General features: G+C 67.8%; 1 long non-coding RNA gene across 1 annotated transcript; it reads right to left on the bottom strand.

The window, feature by feature from the left end:
* Window positions 1-757: 757 nt before the first annotated feature.
* Window positions 758-22,843, bottom strand: LOC144488731 (uncharacterized). Its single transcript, XR_013496645.1, has 4 exons — window positions 22,761-22,843; window positions 20,973-21,017; window positions 20,404-20,457; window positions 758-1,599 (listed from the first exon to the last, which is right to left on the bottom strand). It is a non-coding gene; the product is annotated as an uncharacterized LOC144488731 (long non-coding RNA).
* Window positions 22,844-23,406: the final 563 nt, after the last annotated feature.

The following is a 23,406-nucleotide window of genomic DNA, read 5'->3' as shown; positions in this document are numbered from 1 at the left end:
CCCAGGACAGGTACAGCACGGGGTTAGATACAGAGTAAAGCTCCCTCTGCACTGTCCCCATCAAACACTCCCAGGACAGGTACAGCACGGGGTTAGATACAGAGTAAAGCTCCCTCTACACTCCCGGGAGAGGGAGGGGTGAGTTGGTTCTCGGGGGACGGTTTGTACGTTGATAATTCAGTCCCTTTTGTCCTCCTCCCACCTCCCAAACAGAGTTTGTCATGATGCTGTCTTCACGCTAGGAGAGGTGACCTCCCCGAGAGGGGGTCAGAGTTCGTGGGTCGAACGTGACAAGTGGACAGCACCCTAACGACGCCGCCATGAGCAGAGACGCGGGGGCGGGGGAGGCTGACGGCAATGGGGAGCTCGGCATTGGACGAATCGCAGCACCCCGCACAGCAGACCCTGTGGAGCGGACCCTCCGACGCACGACCTCCCCTCACATCCCCTCCCTTTGGCCTTCCAGAATCTTCCACCCGGGCGGTGAGGTAGACCCACACTCGGGAGCCACAACGACTGGTCGTGGTTCGAGGTGTCGGTTTACCGTGACCCCCCCCCTTCCCCCCCTCCTCCTCCTCCCGCTCTCCCCCCCACTGCCCCTACCCCTGATGTAATCTGGACTTTCCAAAGCCCATCGGAGACCGGAAATAAAGAGAGAGGAATGTCAGAGATCCCAATGTGTGAGGGTGATGGTTGAATGAGGAGAGGGGGGGATGGGTGAGGCAGAGGCACCCAGAGACTGAGTAAGAGGGGGCGGGGAGAGGGGGGGTACCGCCAGGGCCAGAGGCTGGGGCGAGGCAGGCCCAGACAGTGCAACAGGCACAGTAAGATCCCATGGTTTCCCTGCCTCTCTCTCTCGAATCCAGGACACGCGGCAGGCGCCACTGAGGAACTCCACCGCGGAACTGTCCTGACTCGCGTGGCCTGGGAAACACAGCAAGATCCCACAAGCAAAGGACACAGCAAGCCAAGCCTCTGATTGTATTGCGTCTATTCCAAACACAGTCTGTCATTTCCAACAATTACAGAGAGAAGGAAACTCACACACGGGGGCTGATTCCGAATGACTGCCGGACACAGCACGGGGGGAGAGGGGGGAGACGGGGGAGGGAGGGGAGACGGGGGAGGGAGGGGAGAAGGGGGAGAGGGGGGAGAGGGGGGAGAGGAGGGAGAGGGAGGGGGAGGGAGGGGAGGGAGGGGAGGGAGGGGGAGGGGAGGGGGAGAGGGGGGAGGGAGGGGGAGGGGGAGGGAGGGGAGGGGAGGGAGGGGGAGAGGGGGGAGAGGGGGGAGAGAGGGGAGAGGGGGGAGGGAGGGAGAGGCCGTAGCCGTGTATCTCGGAATTTGGTGGGAAAATCAGTGGAAAATCAACAACCCGTCATTGGAGAGGAGATTGGCGACGGTGCAACGATGGGGGAACGACATTCCCGAGATCCGTCCAGCGAGCCGGTCCCTCTCTGCCTGCCATTCCTGTCCACGGGATTAGCGGGAGATCCCGGGAGAATCCGGGCTCCGCGTCTCACTTCTCGAAATACGGGAGATAGAAAAAGCGGAATCCAGTCTTCCCCCTCAGAGCGCAGTGTATGAAAATCAAATGGTACACTGAGAGAGAGAGAATACAGGGTCAGCGCGCCCGAACACAGCGCGTGCCCCGCGCCCGAACACAGCGCGTACCCGCGTCAGAGCGCCCGAACACAGCGCGTGCCCCGCGCCCGAACACAGCGCGTGCCCCGCGCCCGAACACAGCGCGTACCCGCATCAGAGCGCCCGAACACAGCGCGTGCCCCGCGCCCGAACACAGCGCGTACCCGCGTCAGAGCGCCCGAACACAGTGCGTACCCCGCGCCCGAACACAGCGCGTACCCGGCGTCAGAGCGCCCGAACACAGCACGTACCCCGCGCCCGAACACAGCGCGTACCCCGCGTCAGGGCGCCCGAACACAGCGCGTACCCCGCGTCAGAGCGCCCGAACACAGCACGTACCCCGCGTCAGAGCGCCCGAACACAGCACGTACCCCGCGTCAGAGCGCCCGAACACAGCGCGTACCCCGCGCCCGAACACAGCGTGTACCCCGCGTCAGAGCGCCCGAACACAGCGCGTACCCCGCGCCCGAACACAGCACGTACCCCGCGTCAGAGCGCCCGAACACAGCATGTACCCCGCGTCAGAGCGCCCGAACACAGCACGTACCCCGCGTCAGAGCGCCCGAACACAGCACGTACCCGGCGTCAGAGCGCCCGAACACAGCACGTACCCCGCGCCCGAACACAGCGCGTACCCCGCGTCAGAGCGCCCGAACACAGCGCGTACCCCGCGTCAGAGCGCCCGAATACAGCGCGTACCCCGCGTCAGAGCGCCCGAACACAGCGCGTACCCCGCGTCAGAGCGCCCGAACACAGCACGTACCCCGCGCCCGAACACAGTGCGTACCCCGCGTCAGAGCGCCCGAACACATCACGTACCCCGCGTCAGAGCGCCCGAACACATCACGTACCCCGCGTCAGAGCGCCCGAACACAGTGCGTACCCCGCGTCAGAGCGCCCGAACACAGCGCGTACCCCGCGTCAGAGCGCCCGAACACAGTGCGTACCCCGCGCCCGAACACAGTGCGTACCCCGCGTCAGAGCGCCCGAACACAGCACGTACCCAGCGTCAGAGCGCCCGAACACAGCACGTACCCCGCGTCAGAGCGCCCGAACACAGCACGTACCCCGCGCCCGAACAGAGCGCGTACCCCGCCCCAGCGCGCCCGAACACAGCGCGTACCCCGCCTCAGCGCGCCCGAACACAGCGCGTACCCCGCGCCCGAACACAGCACGTACCCCGCGCCCGAACACAGCGCGTACCCCGCGTCAGAGCGCCCGAACACAGCACGTACCCCGCGCCCGAACACAGCACGTACCCCGTGCCCGAACACAGCACGTACCCCGCGCCCGAACACAGCACGTACCCCGCGCCCAAACACAGCACGTACACCGCGTCAGAGCGCCCGAACACAGCGCTTACCCCGCGCCCGAACACAGCACGTACCACGCGCCCGAACACAGTGCGTACCCCGCGTCAGAGCGCCCGAACACAGTGCGTACCCCGCGCCCGAACACAGTGCGTACCCCGCGCCCGAACACAGTGCGTACCCCGCGTCAGAGCGCCCGAACACAGCACGTACCCCGCGTCAGAGCGCCCGAACACAGCACGTACCCAGCGTCAGAGCGCCCGAACACAGCACGTACCCAGCGTCAGAGCGCCCGAACACAGCACGTACCCCGCGTCAGAGCGCCCGAACACAGCACGTACCCCGCGCCCGAACACAGCGCGTACCCCGCCCCAGCGCGCCCGAACACAGCGCGTACCCCGCCTCAGCGCGCCCGAACACAGCGCGTACCCCGCGCCCGAACACAGCACGTACCCCGCGCCCGAACACAGCGCGTACCCCGCGTCAGAGCGCCCGAACACAGCACGTACCCCGCGCCCGAACACAGCACGTACCCCGCGCCCAAACACAGCACGTACACCGCGTCAGAGCGCCCGAACACAGCGCTTACCCCGCGCCCGAAAAAAGCACGTACCCCGCGCCCGAACACAGCACGTACACCGCGTCAGAGCGCCCGAACACAGCGCTTACCCCGCGCCCGAACACAGCACGTACCCCGCGCCCGAACACAGCGCGTACCCCGCGCCCGAACACAGCGCGTACCCCGCGCCCGAACACAGCGCGTACCCCGCGCCCGAACACAGCACGTACCCCGCGTCAGAGCGCCCGAACACAGCACGTACCCCGCGCCCGAACACAGCGCGTACCCCGCCCCAGCGCGCCCGAACACAGCGCGTACCCCGCGCCCGAACACAGCACGTACCCCGCGTCAGAGCGCCCGAACACAGCACGTACCCCGCGCCCGAACACAGCACGTACCCCGCGTCAGAGCGCCCGAACACAGCACGTACCCCGCGCCCGAACACAGCACGTACCCCGCGCCCGAACACAGCGCGTACCCCGCCCCAGCGCGCCCGAACACAGCGCGTACCCCGCCCCAGCGCGCCCGAACACAGCGCGTACCCCGCGCCCGAACACAGCACGTACCCCGCGCCCGAACACAGCACGTACCCCGCGCCCGAACACAGCGCGTACCCCGCGTCAGAGCGCCCGAACACAGCGCTTACCCCGCGCCCGAACACAGCGCGTACCCCGCGCCCGAACACAGCGCGTACCCCGCGTCAGAGCGCCCGAACACAGCGCTTACCCCGCGCCCGAAGACAGCGCTTACCCCGCGCCCGAACACAGCACGTACCCCGCGCCCGAACACAGCGCGTACCCCGCGCCCGAACACAGCACGTACCCCGCGTCAGAGCGCCCGAACACGGCGCGTACCCCGCCCCAGCGCGCCCGAACACAGCGCGTACCGCGCGTCAGAGCGCCCGAACACGGCGCGTACCCCGCGTCAGAGCGCCCGAACACGGCGCGTACCCCGCCCCAGCGCGCCCGAACACAGCGCGTACCGCGCGTCAGAGCGCCCGAACACAGCGCGTACCCCGCGTCAGAGCGCCCGAACACGGCGCGTACCCCGCCCCAGCGCGCCCGAACACAGCGCGTACCGCGCGTCAGAGCGCCCGAACACAGCACGTACCCCGCGTCAGAGCGCCCGAACACGGCGCGTACCCCGCCCCAGCGCACCCGAACACAGCGCGTACCGCGCGTCAGAGCGCCCGAACACAGCACGTACCCCGCGCCCGAACACAGCGTGTACCGCGCGTCAGAGCGCCCGAACACAGCACGTACCCCGCGCCCGAACACAGCGCTTACCCCGCGCCCGAACACAGCACGTACCCCGCGCCCGAACACAGCACGTACCCTGCGTCAGAGCGCCCGAACACGGCGCGTACCCCGCCCCAGCGCGCCCGAACACAGCGCGTACCGCGCGTCAGAGCGCCCGAACACAGCACGTACCCCGCGTCAGAGCGCCCGAACACGGCGCGTACCCCGCCCCAGCGCACCCGAACACAGCGTGTACCGCGCGTCAGAGCGCCCGAACACAGCACGTACCCCGCGCCCGAACACAGCGCGTACCCCGCGCCCGAACACAGCACGTACCCCGCCCCAGCGCGCCCGAACACAGCGCGTACCGCGCGTCAGAGCGCCCGAACAGAGCACGTACCCCGCATCAGAGCGCCTGAACACAGCGCGTACCCCGCGTCAGAGCGCCCGATCACAGCGCGTACCGCGCGTCAGAGCGCCCGAACACAGCACGTACCCCGCGTCAGAGCGCCCGATCACAGCGCGTACCGCGCGTCAGAGCGCCCGAACACAGCACGTACCCCGCGTCAGAGCGCCCGAACACAGCATGTACCCCGCGTCAGAGCGCCCGATCACAGCGCGTACCGCGCGTCAGAGCGCCCGAACAGAGCACGTACCCCGCGTCAGAGCGCCCGAACACAGCATGTACCCCGCGTCAGAGCGCCCGAACACAGCGCGTACCGCGCGTCAGAGCGCCCGAACACAGCACGTACCCCGCGTCAGAGCGCCCGAACACAGCACGTACCCCGCGTCAGAGCGCCCGATCACAGCACGTACCCCGCCCCAGCGCGCCCGAACACAGCGCGTACCGCGCGTCAGAGCGCCCGAACACAGCACGTACCCAGCGTCAGAGCGCCCAAACACAGCACGTACCCCGCGTCAGAGCGCCCGATCACAGCACGTACCCCGCCCCAGCGCGCCCGAACACAGCGCGTACCGCGCGTCAGAGCGCCCGAACACAGCGCGTACCCCGCGTCAGAGCGCCCGAACACAGCGCGTACCCCGCCCCAGCGCGCCCGAACACAGCGCGTACCGCGCGTCAGAGCGCCCGAACACAGCACATACCCCGCGCCCGAACACAGCACATAACCCGCGCCCGAACACAGCGCGTACCGCGCATCAGAGCGCCCGAACACAGCACGTACCCAGCGTCAGAGCGCCCGAACACAGCACGTACCCCGCGTCAGAGCGCCAGAACACAGCACGTACCCCGCGTCAGAGCGCCCGAACACAGCGCGTACCCCGCGTCAGAGCGCCCGAACACAGCACGTACCCCGCGTCAGAGCGCCCGAACACAGCACGTACCCCGCGTCAGAGCGCCCGAACACAGCACGTACCCCGTGTCAGAGCGCCCGAACACAGCGCGTACCGCGCGTCAGAGCGCCCGAACACAGCACGTACCCCGCGTCAGAGCGCCCGAACACAGCACGTACCCCGCGTCAGAGCGCCCGAACACAGCACGTACCCCGCGTCAGAGCGCCCGATCACAGCACGTACCCCGCCCCAGCGCGCCCGAACACAGCGCGTACCGCGCGTCAGAGCGCCCGAACACAGCACGTACCCAGCGTCAGAGCGCCCAAACACAGCACGTACCCCGCGTCAGAGCGCCCGAACACAGCACGTACCCCGCCCCAGCGCGCCCGAACACAGCGCGTACCGCGCGTCAGAGCGCCCGAACACAGCACATACCCCGCGCCCGAACACAGCACATAACCCGCGCCCGAACACAGCGCGTACCGCGCATCAGAGCGCCCGAACACAGCACGTACCCAGCGTCAGAGCGCCCGAACACAGCACGTACCCCGCGTCAGAGCGCCCGAACACAGCACGTACCCCGCGTCAGAGCGCCCGAACACAGCGCGTACCCCGCGTCAGAGCGCCCGAACACAGCACATACCCCGCGTCAGAGCGCCCGAACACAGCACGTACCCAGCGTCAGAGCGCCCGAACACAGCACGTACCCCGCGTCAGAGCGCCCGAACACAGCACGTACCCAGCGTCAGAGCGCCCGAACACAGCGCGTACCCCGCGTCAGAGCGCCCGAACACAGCACGTACCCCGCGCCCGAACACAGCACATACCCCGCCCCAGCGCGCCCGAACACAGCGCGTACCGCGCGTCAGAGCGCCCGAACACAGCACATACCCCGCGCCCGAACACAGCACATACCCCGCCCCAGCGCGCCCGAACAGAGCACGAACCCCGCGTCAGAGCGCCCGAACACAGCGCGTACCCCGCGTCAGAGCGCCCGAACACAGCACGTACCCCGCGTCAGAGCGCCCGAACACAGCGCGTACCCCGCGTCAGAGCGCCCGAACACAGCACGTACCCCGCGTCAGAGCGCCCGAACACAGCGCGTACCCCGCGTCAGAGCGCCCGAACACAGCGCGTACCCTGCGTCAGAGTGCCCGAACACAGCGCGTACCCCGCGTCAGAGCGCACGAACACAGCACGTACCCCGCGCCAGAGCGCCAGAACACAGCACGTACCCCGCGTCAGAGTGCCCGAACACAGCGCGTACCCCGCGTCAGAGCGCCCGAACACAGCACGTACCCCGCGTCAGAGCGCCCGAACACAGCACGTACCCCGCGTCAGAGCGCCCGAACACAGCGCGTACCCCGCGTCAGAGCGCCCGAACACAGCGCGTACCCCGCGTCAGAGCGCCCGAACACAGCACGTACCCCGCGCCCGAACACAGCACGTACCCCGCGTCAGAGCGCCCGAACACAGCACGTACCCCGCGTCAGAGCGCCCGAACACAGCACATACCCCGCGTCAGAGCGCCCGAACACAGCGCGTACCCCGCGTCAGAGCGCCCGAACACAGCGCGTACCCCGCGCCCGAACACAGCATGTACCCCGTGCCCGAACACAGCGCGTACCCCGCGTCAGAGCGCCCGAACACAGCGCGTACCCCGCGTCAGAGCGCCCGAACACAGCACGTACCCCGCGCCCGAACACAGCACGTACCCCGCGCCCGAACACAGCACGTACCCTGCGTCAGAGCGCCCGAACACAGCACATACCCCGCGTCAGAGCGCCCGAACACAGCGCGTACCCCGCGCCCGAACACAGCGCGTACCCCGCGTCAGAGCGCCCGAACACAGCATGTACCCCGCGTCAGAGCGCCCGAACACAGCACGTACCCCGCGTCAGAGCGCCCGATCACAGCGCGTACCGCGCGTCAGAGTGCCCGAACACAGCACGTACCCCGCGTCAGAGCGCCCGATCACAGCGCGTACCGCGCGTCAGAGCGCCCGAACACAGCACGTACCCCGCGTCAGAGCGCCCGAACACAGCACGTACCCCGCGTCAGAGCGCCCGAACACAGCATGTACCCCGCGTCAGAGCGCCCGATCACAGCGCGTACCGCGCGTCAGAGCGCCCGAACACAGCACGTACCCCGCGTCAGAGCGCCCGAACACAGCACGTACCCCGCGTCAGAGCGCCCGAACACAGCATGTACCCCGCGTCAGAGCGCCCGATCACAGCGCGTACCGCGCGTCAGAGCGCCCGAACACAGCATGTACCCCGCGTCAGAGCGCCCGATCACAGCGCGTACCGCGCGTCAGAGCGCCCGAACACAGCACGTACCCCGCGTCAGAGCGCCCGAACACAGCATGTACCCCGCGTCAGAGCGCCCGATCACAGCGCGTACCGCGCGTCAGAGCGCCCGAACACAGCATGTACCCGCGTCAGAGCGCCCGAACACAGCGCGTACCCCACGTCAGAGCGCCCGAACACAGCACGTACCGCGCGTCAGAGCGCCCGAACACAGCGCGTACCCCGCGTCAGAGCGCCCGAACACAGCGCGTACCCCGCGTCAGAGCGCCCGAACACAGCATGTACCCCGCGTCAGAGCGCCCGAACACAGCACGTACCGCGCGTCAGAGCGCCCGAACACAGCACGTACCCCGCGTCAGAGCGCCCGAACACAGCATGTACCCCGCGTCAGAGCGCCCGAACACAGCGCGTACCGCGCGTCAGAGCGCCCGAACACAGCGCGTACCCCGCGTCAGAGTGCCCGAACACAGCGCGTACCCCGCGCCCGAACACAGCGCGTACCCCGCGCCCGAACACAGCACGTACCCCGCGTCAGAGTGCCCGAACACAGCGCGTACCCCGCGCCCGAACACAGCGCGTACCCCGCGTCAGAGCGCCCGAACACAGCACGTACCCCGCGTCAGAGCGCCCGATCACAGCACGTACCCCGCCCCATCGCGCCCGAACACAGCGCGTACCGCCCGTCAGAGCGCCCGAACACAGCACGTACCCAGCGTCAGAGCGCCCAAACACAGCACGTACCCCGCGTCAGAGCGCCCGAACACAGCGCGTACCCCGCGTCAGAGCGCCCGATCACAGCACGTACCCCGCCCCAGCGCGCCCGAACACAGCGCGTACCGCGCGTCAGAGCGCCCGAACACAGCACATACCCCGCGCCCGAACACAGCACATAACCCGCGCCCGAACACAGCGCGTACCGCGCATCAGAGCGCCCGAACACAGCACGTACCCAGCGTCAGAGCGCCCGAACACAGCACGTACCCCGCGTCAGAGCGCCCGAACACAGCACGTACCCCGCGTCAGAGCGCCCGAACACAGCGCGTACCCCGCGTCAGAGCGCCCGAACACAGCACGTACCCCGCGTCAGAGCGCCCGAACACAGCACGTACCCCGCGTCAGAGCGCCCGAACACAGCGCGTACCGCGCGTCAGAGCGCCCGAACACAGCACGTACCCCGCGTCAGAGCGCCCGAACACAGCACGTACCCCGCGTCAGAGCGCCCGATCACAGCACGTACCCCGCCCCAGCGCGCCCGAACACAGCGCGTACCGCGCGTCAGAGCGCCCGAACACAGCACGTACCCAGCGTCAGAGCGCCCAAACACAGCACGTACCCCGCGTCAGAGCGCCCGATCACAGCACGTACCCCGCCCCAGCGCGCCCGAACACAGCGCGTACCGCGCGTCAGAGCGCCCGAACACAGCACATACCCCGCGCCCGAACACAGCACATAACCCGCGCCCGAACACAGCGCGTACCGCGCGTCAGAGCGCCCGAACACAGCACATACCCCGCGCCCGAACACAGCACATAACCCGCGCCCGAACACAGCGCGTACCGCGCATCAGAGCGCCCGAACACAGCACGTACCCAGCGTCAGAGCGCCCGAACACAGCACGTACCCCGCGTCAGAGCGCCCGAACACAGCACGTACCCCGCGTCAGAGCGCCCGAACACAGCACGTACCCCGCGTCAGAGCGCCCGAACACAGCGCGTACCCCGCGTCAGAGCGCCCGAACACAGCACGTACCCCGCATCAGAGCGCCCGAACACAGCACGTACCCCGCGTCAGAGCGCCCGAACACAGCGCGTACCGCGCGTCAGAGCGCCCGAACACAGCACGTACCCCGCGTCAGTGCGCCCGAACACAGCACGTACCCCGCGTCAGAGCGCCCGATCACAGCACGTACCCCGCCCCAGCGCGCCCGAACACAGCGCGTACCGCGCGTCAGAGCGCCCGAACACAGCACATACCCCGCGCCCGAACACAGCACATAACCCGCGCCCGAACACAGCGCGTACCGCGCATCAGAGCGCCCGAACACAGCACGTACCCAGCGTCAGAGCGCCCGAACACAGCACGTACCCCGCGTCAGAGCGCCCGAACACAGCACGTACCCCGCGTCAGAGCGCCCGAACACAGCACGTACCCAGCGTCAGAGCGCCCGAACACAGCACGTACCCAGCGTCAGAGCGCCCGAACACAGCACGTACCCAGCGTCAGAGCGCCCGAACACAGCACGTACCCAGCGTCAGAGCGCCCGAACACAGCACGTACCCAGCGTCAGAGCGCCCGAACACAGCGCGTACCCCGCGTCAGAGCGCCCGAACACAGCACGTACCCCGCGTCAGAGCGCCCGAACACAGCACGTACCCAGCGTCAGAGCGCCCGAACACAGCACGTACCCAGCGTCAGAGCGCCCGAACACAGCGCGTACCCCGCGTCAGAGCGCCCGAACACAGCACGTACCCCGCGTCAGAGCGCCCGAACACAGCACGTACCCTGCGTCAGAGCGCCCGAACACAGCACGTACCCCGCGTCAGAGCGCCCGAACACAGCACGTACCCCGCGTCAGAGTGCCCGAACACAGCGCGTACCCCGCGTCAGAGCGCCCGAACACAGCACATACCCCGCGCCCGAACACAGCACATACCCCGCCCCAGCGCGCCCGAACACAGCGCGTACCGCGCGTCAGAGCGCCCGAACACAGCACATACCCCGCGCCCAAACACAGCACATACCCCGCCCCAGCGCGCCCGAACAGAGCACGAACCCCGCGTCAGAGCGCCCGAACACAGCGCGTACCCCGCGTCAGAGCGCCCGAACACAGCGCGTACCCCGCGTCAGAGCGCCCGAACACAGCGCGTACCCCGCGTCAGAGCGCCCGAACACAGCGCGTACCCCGCGCCCGAACACAGCATGTACCCCGTGCCCGAACACAGCACGTACCCCGCGCCCGAACACAGCACGTACCCCGCGCCCGAACACAGCACGTACCCTGCGTCAGAGCGCCCGAACACAGCACATACCCCGCGTCAGAGTGCCCGAACACAGCACGTACCCCGTGCCCGAACACAGCGCGTACCCCGCGTCAGAGCGCCCGAACACAGCACGTACCCCGCGTCAGAGCGCCCGATCACAGCACGTACCCCGCCCCAGCGCGCCCGAACACAGCGCGTACCGCGCGTCAGAGCGCCCGAACACAGCACGTACCCAGCGTCAGAGCGCCCGAACACAGCACGTACCCCGCGTCAGAGCGCCCGAACACAGCGCGTACCCCGCGTCAGAGCGCCCGAACACAGCACGCACCCCGCGTCAGAGCGCCCGAACACAGCACGTACCCCGCGTCAGAGCGCCCGAACACAGCACGTACCCCGTGTCAGAGCGCCCGAACACAGCGCGTACCGCGCGTCAGAGCGCCCGAACACAGCACGTACCCCGCGTCAGAGCGCCCGAACACAGCACGTACCCCGCGTCAGAGCGCCCGATCACAGCACGTACCCCGCCCCAGCGCGCCCGAACACAGCGCGTACCGCGCGTCAGAGCGCCCGAACACAGCACGTACCCAGCGTCAGAGCGCCCAAACACAGCACGTACCCCGCGTCAGAGCGCCCGATCACAGCACGTACCCCGCCCCAGCGCGCCCGAACACAGCGCGTACCGCGCGTCAGAGCGCCCGAACACAGCACATACCCCGCGCCCGAACACAGCACATAACCCGCGCCCGAACACAGCGCGTACCGCGCATCAGAGCGCCCGAACACAGCACGTACCCAGCGTCAGAGCGCCCGAACACAGCACGTACCCCGCGTCAGAGCGCCCGAACACAGCACGTACCCCGCGTCAGAGCGCCCGAACACAGCGCGTACCCCGCGTCAGAGCGCCCGAACACAGCACAAACCCCGCGTCAGAGCGCCCGAACACAGCACGTACCCAGCGTCAGAGCGCCCGAACACAGCACGTACCCCGCGTCAGAGCGCCCGAACACAGCACGTACCCAGCGTCAGAGCGCCCGAACACAGCGCGTACCCCGCGTCAGAGCGCCCGAACACAGCACGTACCCCGCGTCAGAGCGCCCGAACACAGCACGTACCCCGCGTCAGAGCGCCCGAACACAGCACGTACCCCGCGTCAGAGCGCCCGAACACAGCGCGTACCCCGCGTCAGAGCGCCCGAACACAGCACGTACCCCGCCCCAGCGCGCCCGAACACAGCGCGTACCGCGCGTCAGAGCGCCCGAACACAGCACATACCCCGCGCCCGAACACAGCACATACCCCGCCCCAGCGCGCCCGAACAGAGCACGAACCCCGCGTCAGAGCGCCCGAACACAGCGCGTACCCCGCGTCAGAGCGCCCGAACACAGCACGTACCCCGCGTCAGAGCGCCCGAACACAGCGCGTACCCCGCGTCAGAGCGCCCGAACACAGCACGTACCCCGTGTCAGAGCGCCCGAACACAGCGCGTACCCCATGTCAGAGCGCCAGAACACAGCACGTACCCCGCGTCAGAGCGCCCGAACACAGCGCGTACCCCGCGTCAGAGCGCCCGAACACAGCACGTACCCCGCGTCAGAGCGCCCAAACACAGCACGTACCCCGCGTCAGAGCGCCCGAACACAGCGCGTACCCCGCGTCAGAGTGCCCGAACACAGCGCGTACCCCGCGTCAGAGCGCCCGAACACAGCACGTACCCCGCGCCAGAGCGCCAGAACACAGCACGTACCCCGCGTCAGAGCGCCCGAACACAGCGCGTACCCCGCGTCAGAGCGCCCGAACACAGCACGTACCCCGCGTCAGAGCGCCCGAACACAGCACGTACCCCGCGTCAGAGCGCCCGAACACAGCGCGTACCCCGCGTCAGAGCGCCCGAACACAGCGCGTACCCCGCGTCAGAGCGCCCGAACACAGCACGTACCCCGCGCCCGAACACAGCACGTACCCCGCGTCAGAGCGCCCGAACACAGCACGTACCCCGCGTCAGAGCGCCCGAACACAGCACATACCCCGCGTCAGAGCGCCCGAACACAGCACGTACCCCGCGTCAGAGCGCCCGAACACAGCACATACCCCGCGTCAGAGCGCCCGAACACAGCACGTACCCCGCGTCAGAGGGCCCGAACACAGCACGTACCCCATGTCAGAGCGCCCGAACACAGCGCGTACCCCGCGCCCGAACACAGCATGTACCCCGCGTCAGCGCGCCCGAACACAGCACATACCCCGCGTCAGAGTGCCCGAACACAGCGCGTACCCCGCGTCAGCGCGCCCGAACACAGCACATACCCCGCGTCAGAGTGCCCGAACACAGCACGTACCCCGCGCCCGAACACAGCACGTACCCCGCGCCCGAACACAGCACGTACCCTGCGTCAGAGCGCCCGAACACAGCACATACCCCGCGTCAGAGCGCCCGAACACAGCACATACCCCGCGTCAGAGCGCCCGAACACAGCGCGTACCCCGCGCCCGAACACAGCGCGTACCCCGCATCAGAGCACCCGAACACAGCATGTACCCCGCGTCAGAGCGCCCGAACACAGCACGTACCCCGCGTCAGAGCGCCCGATCACAGCGCGTACCGCGCGTCAGAGCGCCCGAACACAGCACGTACCCCGCGTCAGAGCGCCCGAACACAGCATGTACCCCGCGTCAGAGCGCCCAAACACAGCACGTACCCCGCGTCAGAGCGCCCGAACACAGCATGTACCCCGCGTCAGAGCGCCCGATCACAGCGCGTACCGCGCGTCAGAGCGCCCGAACACAGCATGTACCCCGCGTCAGAGCGCCCGATCACAGCGCGTACCGCGCGTCAGAGCGCCCGAACACAGCATGTACCCCGCGTCAGAGCGCCCGAACACAGCGCGTACCCCGCGTCAGAGCGCCCGAACACAGCACGTACCCCGCGTCAGAGCGCCCGAACACAGCATGTACCCCGCGTCAGAGCGCCCGAACACAGCGCGTACCGCGCGTCAGAGCGCCCGAACACAGCACGTACCCCGCGTCAGAGCGCCCGAACACAGCATGTACCCCGCGTCAGAGCGCCCGAACACAGCGCGTACCGCGCGTCAGAGCGCCCGAACACAGCGCGTACCGCGCGTCAGAGCGCCCGAACACAGCGCGTACCGCGCGTCAGAGCGCCCGAACACAGCGCGTACCCCGCGTCAGAGTGCCCGAACACAGCGCGTACCCCGCGTCAGAGCGCCCGAACACAGCACGTACCCCGCGTCAGAGCGCCCGAACACAGCACGTACCCCGCGTCAGAGCGCCCGATCACAGCACGTACCCCGCCCCATCGCGCCCGAACACAGCGCGTACCGCGCGTCAGAGCGCCCGAACACAGCACGTACCCAGCGTCAGAGCGCCCAAACACAGCACGTACCCCGCGTCAGAGCGCCCGATCACAGCACGTACCCCGCCCCAGCGCGCCCGAACACAGCGCGTACCGCGCGTCAGAGCGCCAGAACACAGCGCGTACCCCGCGTCAGAGCGCCCGAACACAGCGCGTACCGCGCTTCAGAGCGCCCGAACACAGCACATACCCCGCGCCCGAACACAGCACATAACCCGCGCCCGAACACAGCGCGTACCGCGCATCAGAGTGCCCGAACACAGCACGTACCCAGCGTCAGAGCGCCCGAACACAGCACGTACCCCGCGTCAGAGCGCCCGAACACAGCACGTACCCCGCGTCAGAGCGCCCGAACACAGCGCGTACCCCGCGTCAGAGCGCCCGAACACAGCACGTACCCCGCGTCAGAGCGCCCGAACACAGCACGTACCCCGCGTCAGAGCGCCCGAACACAGCACGTACCCCGCGTCAGAGCGCCCGAACACAGCACGTACCCCGCGTCAGAGCGCCCGAACACAGCATGTACCCCGCGTCAGAGCGCCCGAACACAGCACGTACCCCGCGTCAGAGCGCCCGAACACAGCACGTACCCCGCGTCAGAGCGCCCGAACACAGCGCGTACCGCGCGTCAGAGCGCCCGAACACAGCACGTACCCCGCGTCAGAGCGCCCGAACACAGCACGTACCCCGCGTCAGAGCGCCCGATCACAGCACGTACCCCGCCCCAGCGCGCCCGAACACAGCGCGTACCGCGCGTCAGAGCGCCCGAACACAGCACGTACCCAGCGTCAGAGCGCCCAAACACAGCACGTACCCCGCGTCAGAGCGCCCGATCACAGCACGTACCCCGCCCCAGCGCGCCCGAACACAGCGCGTACCGCGCGTCAGAGCGCCCGAACACAGCACATAACCCGCGCCCGAACACAGCGCGTACCGCGCATCAGAGCGCCCGAACACAGCACGTACCCAGCGTCAGAGCGCCCGAACACAGCACGTACCCCGCGTCAGAGCGCCCGAACACAGCACGTACCCCGCGTCAGAGCGCCCGAACACAGCGCGTACCCCGCGTCAGAGCGCCCGAACACAGCACATACCCCGCGTCAGAGCGCCCGAACACAGCACGTACCCAGCGTCAGAGCGCCCGAACACAGCACGTACCCCGCGTCAGAGCGCCCGAACACAGCACGTACCCAGCGTCAGAGCGCCCGAACACAGCGCGTACCCCGCGTCAGAGCGCCCGAACACAGCACGTACCCCGCGTCAGAGCGCCCGAACACAGCACGTACCCTGCGTCAGAGCGCCCGAACACAGCACGTACCCCGCGTCAGAGCGCCCGAACACAGCGCGTACCCCGCGTCAGAGCGCCCGAACACAGCACGTACCCCGCGTCAGAGTGCCCGAACACAGCGCGTACCCCGCGTCAGAGCGCCCGAACACAGCACATACCCCGCGCCCGAACACAGCACATACCCCGCCCCAGCGCGCCCGAACACAGCGCGTACCGCGCGTCAGAGCGCCCGAACACAGCACATACCCCGCGCCCGAACACAGCACATACCCCGCCCCAGCGCGCCCGAACAGAGCACGAACCCCGCGTCAGAGCGCCCGAACACAGCGCGTACCCCGCGTCAGAGCGCCCGAACACAGCACGTACCCCGCGTCAGAGCGCCCGAACACAGCGCGTACCCCGCGTCAGAGCGCCCGAACACAGCGCGTACCCCGCGTCAGAGCGCCCGAACACAGCATGTACCCCGCGCCAGAGCGCCAGAACACAGCACGTACCCCGCGTCAGAGTGCCCGAACACAGCGCGTACCCCGCGTCAGAGCGCCAGAACACAGCACGTACCCCGCGTCAGAGCGCCCGAACACAGCACGTACCCCGCGTCAGAGCGCCCGAACACAGCGCGTACCCCGCGTCAGAGCGCCCGAACACAGCGCGTACCCCGCGTCAGAGCGCCCGAACACAGCACGTACCCCGCGCCCGAACACAGCACGTACCCCGCGTCAGAGCGCCCGAACACAGCACGTACCCCGCGTCAGAGCGCCCGAACACAGCACGTACCCCGTGTCAGAGCGCCCGAACACAGCACGTACCCCGCGTCAGAGCGCCCGAACACAGCACGTACCCCGCGTCAGAGCGCCCGAACACAGCACATACCCCGCGTCAGAGCGCCCGAACACAGCGCGTACCCCGCGTCAGAGCGCCCGAACACAGCGCGTACCCCGCGCCCGAACACAGCATGTACCCCGTGCCCGAACACAGCGCGTACCCCGCGTCAGAGCGCCCGAACACAGCACATACCCCGCGTCAGAGTGCCCGAACACAGCACGTACCCCGCGCCCGAACACAGCACGTACCCCGCGCCCGAACACAGCACGTACCCTGCGTCAGAGCGCCCGAACACAGCACATACCCCGCGTCAGAGCGCCCGAACACAGCACGTACCCTGCGTCAGAGCGCCCGAACACAGCACATACCCCGCGTCAGAGTGCCCGAACACAGCACGTACCCCGCGCCCGAACACAGCGCGTACCCCGCGTCAGAGTGCCCGAACACAGCATGTACCCCGCGCCAGAGCACCCGAACACAGCACGTACCCCGCGTCAGAGCGCCCGAACACAGCATGTACCCCGCGCCCGAACACAGCGCGTACCCCGCGTCAGAGCGCCCGAACACAGCGCGTACCCCGCGTCAGAGCGCCCGAACACAGCGCGTACCCCGCGTCAGAGCGCCGAACACAGCGCGTACCCCGCGTCAGAGCGCCCGAACACAGCGCGTACCCCGCGTCAGAGCGCCCGAACACAGCACGTACCCCGCGCCCGAACACAGCGCGTACCCCGCGTCAGAGCGCCCGAACACAGCGCGTACCCCGCGTCAGAGCGCCCGAACACAGCGCGTACCCCGCGTCAGAGCACCCGAACACAGCGCGTACCCCGCGTCAGCGCGCCCGAACACAGCGCGTACCCCGCGTCAGAGCGCCCGAACACAGCGCGTACCCCGCGTCAGAGTGCTCGAACACAGCGCGTACCCCGCGTGAGAGCGCCCGAACACAGCGCGTACCCCGCGTCAGAGCGCCCGAACACAGCACGTACCCCGTGCCCGAACACAGCGCGTACCCCGCGTCAGAGCGCCCGAACACAGCGCGTACCCCGCGTCAGAGCGCCCGAACACAGCGCGTACCCCGCGTCAGAGCGCCCGAACACAGCACGTACCCCGCGTCAGAGCGCCCGAACACAGCGCGTACCCCGCGCCCGAACACAGCACGTACCCCGCGTCAGAGCGCCCGAACACAGCGCGTACCCCGCGTCAGAGCGCCCGAACACAGCACGTACCCCGCGTCAGAGCGCCCGGGCACAGCGCGTACCCCGCGCCCGAACACAGCACGTACCCCGCGCCCGAACACAGCGCGTACCCCGCGTCAGAGCGCCCGAACACAGCGCGTACCCCGCGCCCGAACCTAGCGCGTACCCCGCGTCAGAGCGCCCGAACACAGCACGTACCCCGCGTCAGAGTGCCCGAACACAGCACGTACCCCGCGTCAGAGCGCCCGAACACAGCACGTACCCCGCGCCCGAACACAGCACGTACCCTGCGTCAGAGCGCCCGAACACAGCACATACCCCGCGCCCGAACACAGCGCGTACCCCGCGTCAGAGCGCCCGAACACAGCGCTTACCCCGCGCCCGAACACAGCGCGTACCCCGCGTCAGAGCGCCCGAACACAGCACGTATCCCGCGTCAGAGTGCCCGAACACAGCACATACCCCGCGTCAGAGCGCCCGAACACAGCACGTACCCCGCGTCAGAGCGCCCGAACACAGCACATACCCCGCGTCAGAGCGCCCGAACACAGCGCGTACCCCGCGTCAGAGTGCCCGAACACAGCACGTACCCCGTGCCCGAACACAGCGCGTACCCCGCGTCAGAGCGCCCGAACACAGCGCGTACCCCGCGCCCGAACACAGCGCGTACCCCGCGTGAGAGCGCCCGAACACAGCGCGTACCCCGCGTCAGAGCGCCCGAACACAGCGCGTACCCCGCGTCAGAGCGCCGAACACAGCGCGTACCCCGTGTCAGAGCGCCCGAACACAGCGCGTACCCCGCGTCAGAGTGCTCGAACACAGCGCGTACCCCGCGTCAGAGCGCCCGAACACAGCGCGTACCCCGCGTCAGAGCGCCCGAACACAGCATGTACCCCGCGCCCGAACACAGCGCGTACCCCGCGTCAGAGCACCCGAACACAGCGCGTACCCCGCGTCAGAGCGCCCGAACACAGCGCGTACCCCGCGTCAGAGCGCCCGAACACAGCATGTACCCAGCGTCAGAGCGCCCGAACACAGCGCGTACCCCGCGTCAGAGCGCCCGAACACAGCGCGTACCCCGCGTCAGAGCGCCCGAACACAGCGCGTACCCCGCGTCAGAGCGCCCGAACACAGCGCGTACCCCGCGTCAGAGCGCCCGAACACAGCGCGTACACCGCGTCAGAGCGCCCGAACACAGCGCGTACCCCGCGTCAGAGTGCTCGAACACAGCGCGTACCCCGCGTGAGAGCGCCCGAACACAGCGCGTACCCCGCGTCAGAGCGCCCGAACACAGCACGTACCCCGTGCCCGAACACAGCGCGTACCCCGCGTCAGAGCGCCCGAACACAGCGCGTACCCCGCGTCAGAGCGCCCGAACACAGCGCGTACCCCGCGTCAGAGCGCCCGAACACAGCGCGTACCCCGCGTCAGAGCGCCCGAACACAGCACGTACCCCGCGTCAGAGCGCCCGAACACAGCGCGTACCCCGCGTCAGAGCGCCCGAACACAGCGCGTACCCCGCGTCAGAGCGCCCGAACACAGCACGTACCCCGCGTCAGAGCGCCCGGGCACAGCGCGTACCCCGCGTCAGAGCGCCCGAACACAGCGCGTACCCCGCGTCAGAGTGCCCGAACACAGCGCGTACCCCGCGTCAGAGCGCCCGAACACAGCGCGTACCCCGCGTCAGAGCGCCCGAACACAGCGCGTACCCCGCGTCAGAGTGCCCGAACACAGCGCGTACCCCGCGTCAGTGCGCCCGATCACAGCACGTACCCCGCGTCAGAGCGCCCGAACACAGCACGTACCCCGTGTCAGAGCGCCCGAACACAGCGCGTACCCCACGTCAGAGCGCCCGAACACAGCACGTACCCCGCGTCCGAACACAGCACGTACCCCGCGTCAGAGCGCCAGAACACAGCACGTACCCCGCGCCCGAACACAGCACGTACCCCGCGCCCGAACACAGCACGTACCCCGCGTCAGAGCGCCCGAACACAGCACGTACCCCGCGTCAGAGCGCCCGAACACAGCGCGTACCCCGCGTCAGAGCGCCCGATCACAGCACGTACCCCGCGTCAGAGCGCCCGAACACAGCGCGTACCCCGCGTCAGAGTGCCCGAACGCAGCATGTACCCCGCGCCCGAACACAGCGCGTACCCCGCGTCAGAGCGCCCGAACACAGCGCGTACCCCGCGTCAGAGTGCCCGAACGCAGCATGTACCCCGCGCCCGAACACAGCACGTACCCCGCGTCAGAGCGCCCGAACACAGCACGTACCCCGCGCCCGAACACAGCGCGTACCCCGCGCCCGAACACAGCGCGTGCCCAACACCAGCGCGCCCGAACTTGTGTTCCCCGCGTCACGGCGCACACACGGGACGCTGCCCCGCGGTTCTTACCTCCGGGGATCAGTAGGAGGAATCCGGGCACAAAGAAGACAGCACTCGATACGTCTGAGGGAGAGAGACAGAGAGAGACTCGTGTGAACGGCGATGGTGAGGAGGGAGGGTGAAGCCAGGCCGCAGAGGGAGGAAAACCTCCCAGAGCAGAGGGAACCGTGCGCGGAGGAGGAACAGAGACCCCCGGGGAAGGAGAGAGACCCCCGGGGAAGGAGAGAGACCCCCGGGGAAGGAGGGAGACCCCCGGGGAAGGAGAGGGACCCCCGGGGAAGGAGAGAGACCCCCGGGGAAGGAGAGGGACCCCCGGGGAAGGAGGGAGACCCCCATAACTGCTGGGACAGGATATTAATGGTGGGGGGGCCCTGAACCCGTCTCTGTCTCCATCTCGACAACACTCCCTCACTATTCACAACAATGTCCCTCCCTCAGTCCCCGAGACACTCGGAAAGGGACTGAGACCGGTTCGACCCGCAGGGGTCACTGGTTCATTCAATTGCCAGGGGGGAAGGGGTGTTGTGGGGGGGCGGGGGGTGGTCTGCCGGTTAAAGGACAGTGTGAGGTCAACATACCGGAATTGGGATGAATTTGCAGACCAACTCCAACCAGAACGAGAACTGCAACAGAGAGAGAACGGAAAACATTAACACCAGTCAGTGTACAGATATCTCCGAGAGAGAGAGAGAGAGGACTGAGAGACACCAGTCAGTGTACAGATATCTCCCTGAGAGAGAGAGAGGGGACTGAGAGACACCAGTCAGTGTACAGATATCTCCCCGAGAGAGAGAGGGGGTACTGAGAGACACCAGTCAGTGTACAGATATCTCCGAGAGAGAGAGAGAGAGGACTGAGAGACACCAGTCAGTGTACAGATATCTCCCTGAGAGAGAGAGAGGGGACTGAGAGACACCAGTCAGTGTACAGATATCTCCCTGAGAGAGAGAGAGAGGGGACTGAGAGACACCAGTCAGTGTACAGATATCTCCCTGAGAGAGAGGGGGGACTGAGAGACACCAGTCAGTGTACAGATATCTCCCTGAGAGAGAGGGGCCTGAGAGACACCAGTCAGTGTACAGATATCTCCCTGAGAGAGAGAGAGGGGACTGAGAGACACCAGTCAGTGTACAGATATCTCCCTGAGAGAGAGAGAGAGGGGGGACTGAGAGACACCAGTCAGTGTACAGATATCTCCCTGAGAGAGAGGGGCCTGAGAGACACCAGTCAGTGTACAGATATCTCCCTGAGAGAGAGAGAGACACCAATCAGTGTACAGATATCTCCCTAAGAGAGAGAGAGGGGACTGTGAGACACCAGTCAGTGTACAGATATCTCCCTGAGAGAGAGAGAGGGGACTGAGAGACACCAGTCAGTGTACAGATATCTCCCCGAGAGAGTGGGGACTGAGAGACACCAGTCAGTGTACAGATATCTCCCCGAGAGAGAGAGGGGGGACTGAGAGACACCAGTCAGTGTACAGATATCTCCCTGAGAGAGAGAGAGAGGGGACTGAGAGACACCAGTCAGTGTACAGATATCTCCCCGAGAGAGAGAGGGGGGACTGAGAGACACCAGTCAGTGTACAGATATCTCCCCGAGAGAGAGAGAGGGGACTGAGAGACACCAGTCAGTGTACAGATATCTCCCCGAGAGAGAGAGGGGGGACTGAGAGACACCAGTCAGTGTACAGATATCTCCCTGAGAGAGAGAGAGAGAGAGGGGACTGAGAGACACCAGTCAGTGCACCGATATCTCCCTGAGAGAGAGAGGGGGGACTGAGAGACACCAGTCAGTGTACAGATATCTCCCCGAGAGAGAGAGGGGGGACTGAGAGACACCAGTCAGTGTACAGATATCTCCCTGAGAGAGAGAGGGGGGACTGAGAGACACCAGTCAGTGTACAGATATCTCCCTGAGAGAGAGAGAGGGGACTGAGAGACACCAGTCAGTGTACAGATATCTCCCTGAGAGAGAGAGAGAGGACTGAGAGACACCAGTCAGTGTACAGATATCTCCCTGAGAGAGAGAGAGGGGACTGAGAGACACCAGTCAGTGTACAGATATCTCCCTGAGAGAGAGAGGGGGGACTGAGAGACACCAGTCAGTGTACAGATATCTCCCTGAGATAGAGAGAGGGGACTGAGAGACACCAGTCAGTGTACAGATATCTCCCTGAGAGAGAGAGAGAGGGGGGACTGAGAGACACCAGTCAGTGTACAGATATCTCCCTGAGAGAGAGAGAGAGGACTGAGAGACACCAGTCAGTGTACAGATATCTCCCTGAGATAGAGAGAGGGGACTGAGAGACACCAGTCAGTGTACAGATATTTCCCTGTGGGTGGAGGAATTTCTGTTGAACTCACCCAGTCCGACAGCGAGCATTATGAAGCAAGCGATGACCATGTTTCGGTTTTTCTGGATCAGAGGGTGTCTCACCCAGCTGTGAGGGGAACAGCAGGCAGAGAGAGAGTTAGTGCACCTCTGGGCTCCCGCAACGAGCTCCAGGCTATTCCCCGGGACCCTCCCGCGTCTCACTGGCTCGGACCCCCGCCCAGCCCTGCGCTATTCCCCTGGTGGCGGGGGGGGGGGGCAGAGAGGAGGGGGAGCAGTGAGGGCGGGGGCAGAGAGGAGGGGGCGCAGTGACGGGGGGCAGGGAGGGGGGGGCAGGAGGGGGGGCAGGGAGGGGGCAGGGAGGGGGGGCAGGGGAGGGGGGGGCAGGAGGGGGGCAGGGAGGGGGGGCAGGAGGGGGGCGGGAGGGGGGGCAGGGAGGGGGGGCAGGGGGGGGGGGCAGGGAGGGGGGGGGCAGGGAGGGGGGGGGGGGCAGGGAGGGGGGGGGCAGGGAGGGGGGGGGCAGGGAGGGGGGGGCAGGGAGGGGGGGCAGGGAGGGGGGGGGGGCAGGGAGGGGGGGGCGGGGCAGGGAGGGGGGGGGGCGGGGGGGGGCAGGGAGGGCAGGGAGGGGGGCAGGGAGGGGGGCAGGGAGGGGGGGCAGGGAGGGGGGGCAGGGAGGGG

Source organism: Mustelus asterias, unplaced genomic scaffold (genome assembly GCF_964213995.1).
Source record: "Mustelus asterias unplaced genomic scaffold, sMusAst1.hap1.1 HAP1_SCAFFOLD_1818, whole genome shotgun sequence".
Classification (NCBI taxonomy): domain Eukaryota; kingdom Metazoa; phylum Chordata; class Chondrichthyes; order Carcharhiniformes; family Triakidae; genus Mustelus; species Mustelus asterias.
The sequence above is the reverse complement of the archived record's forward strand: the minus strand, read 5'-3'. Positions and strand labels throughout refer to the sequence as shown.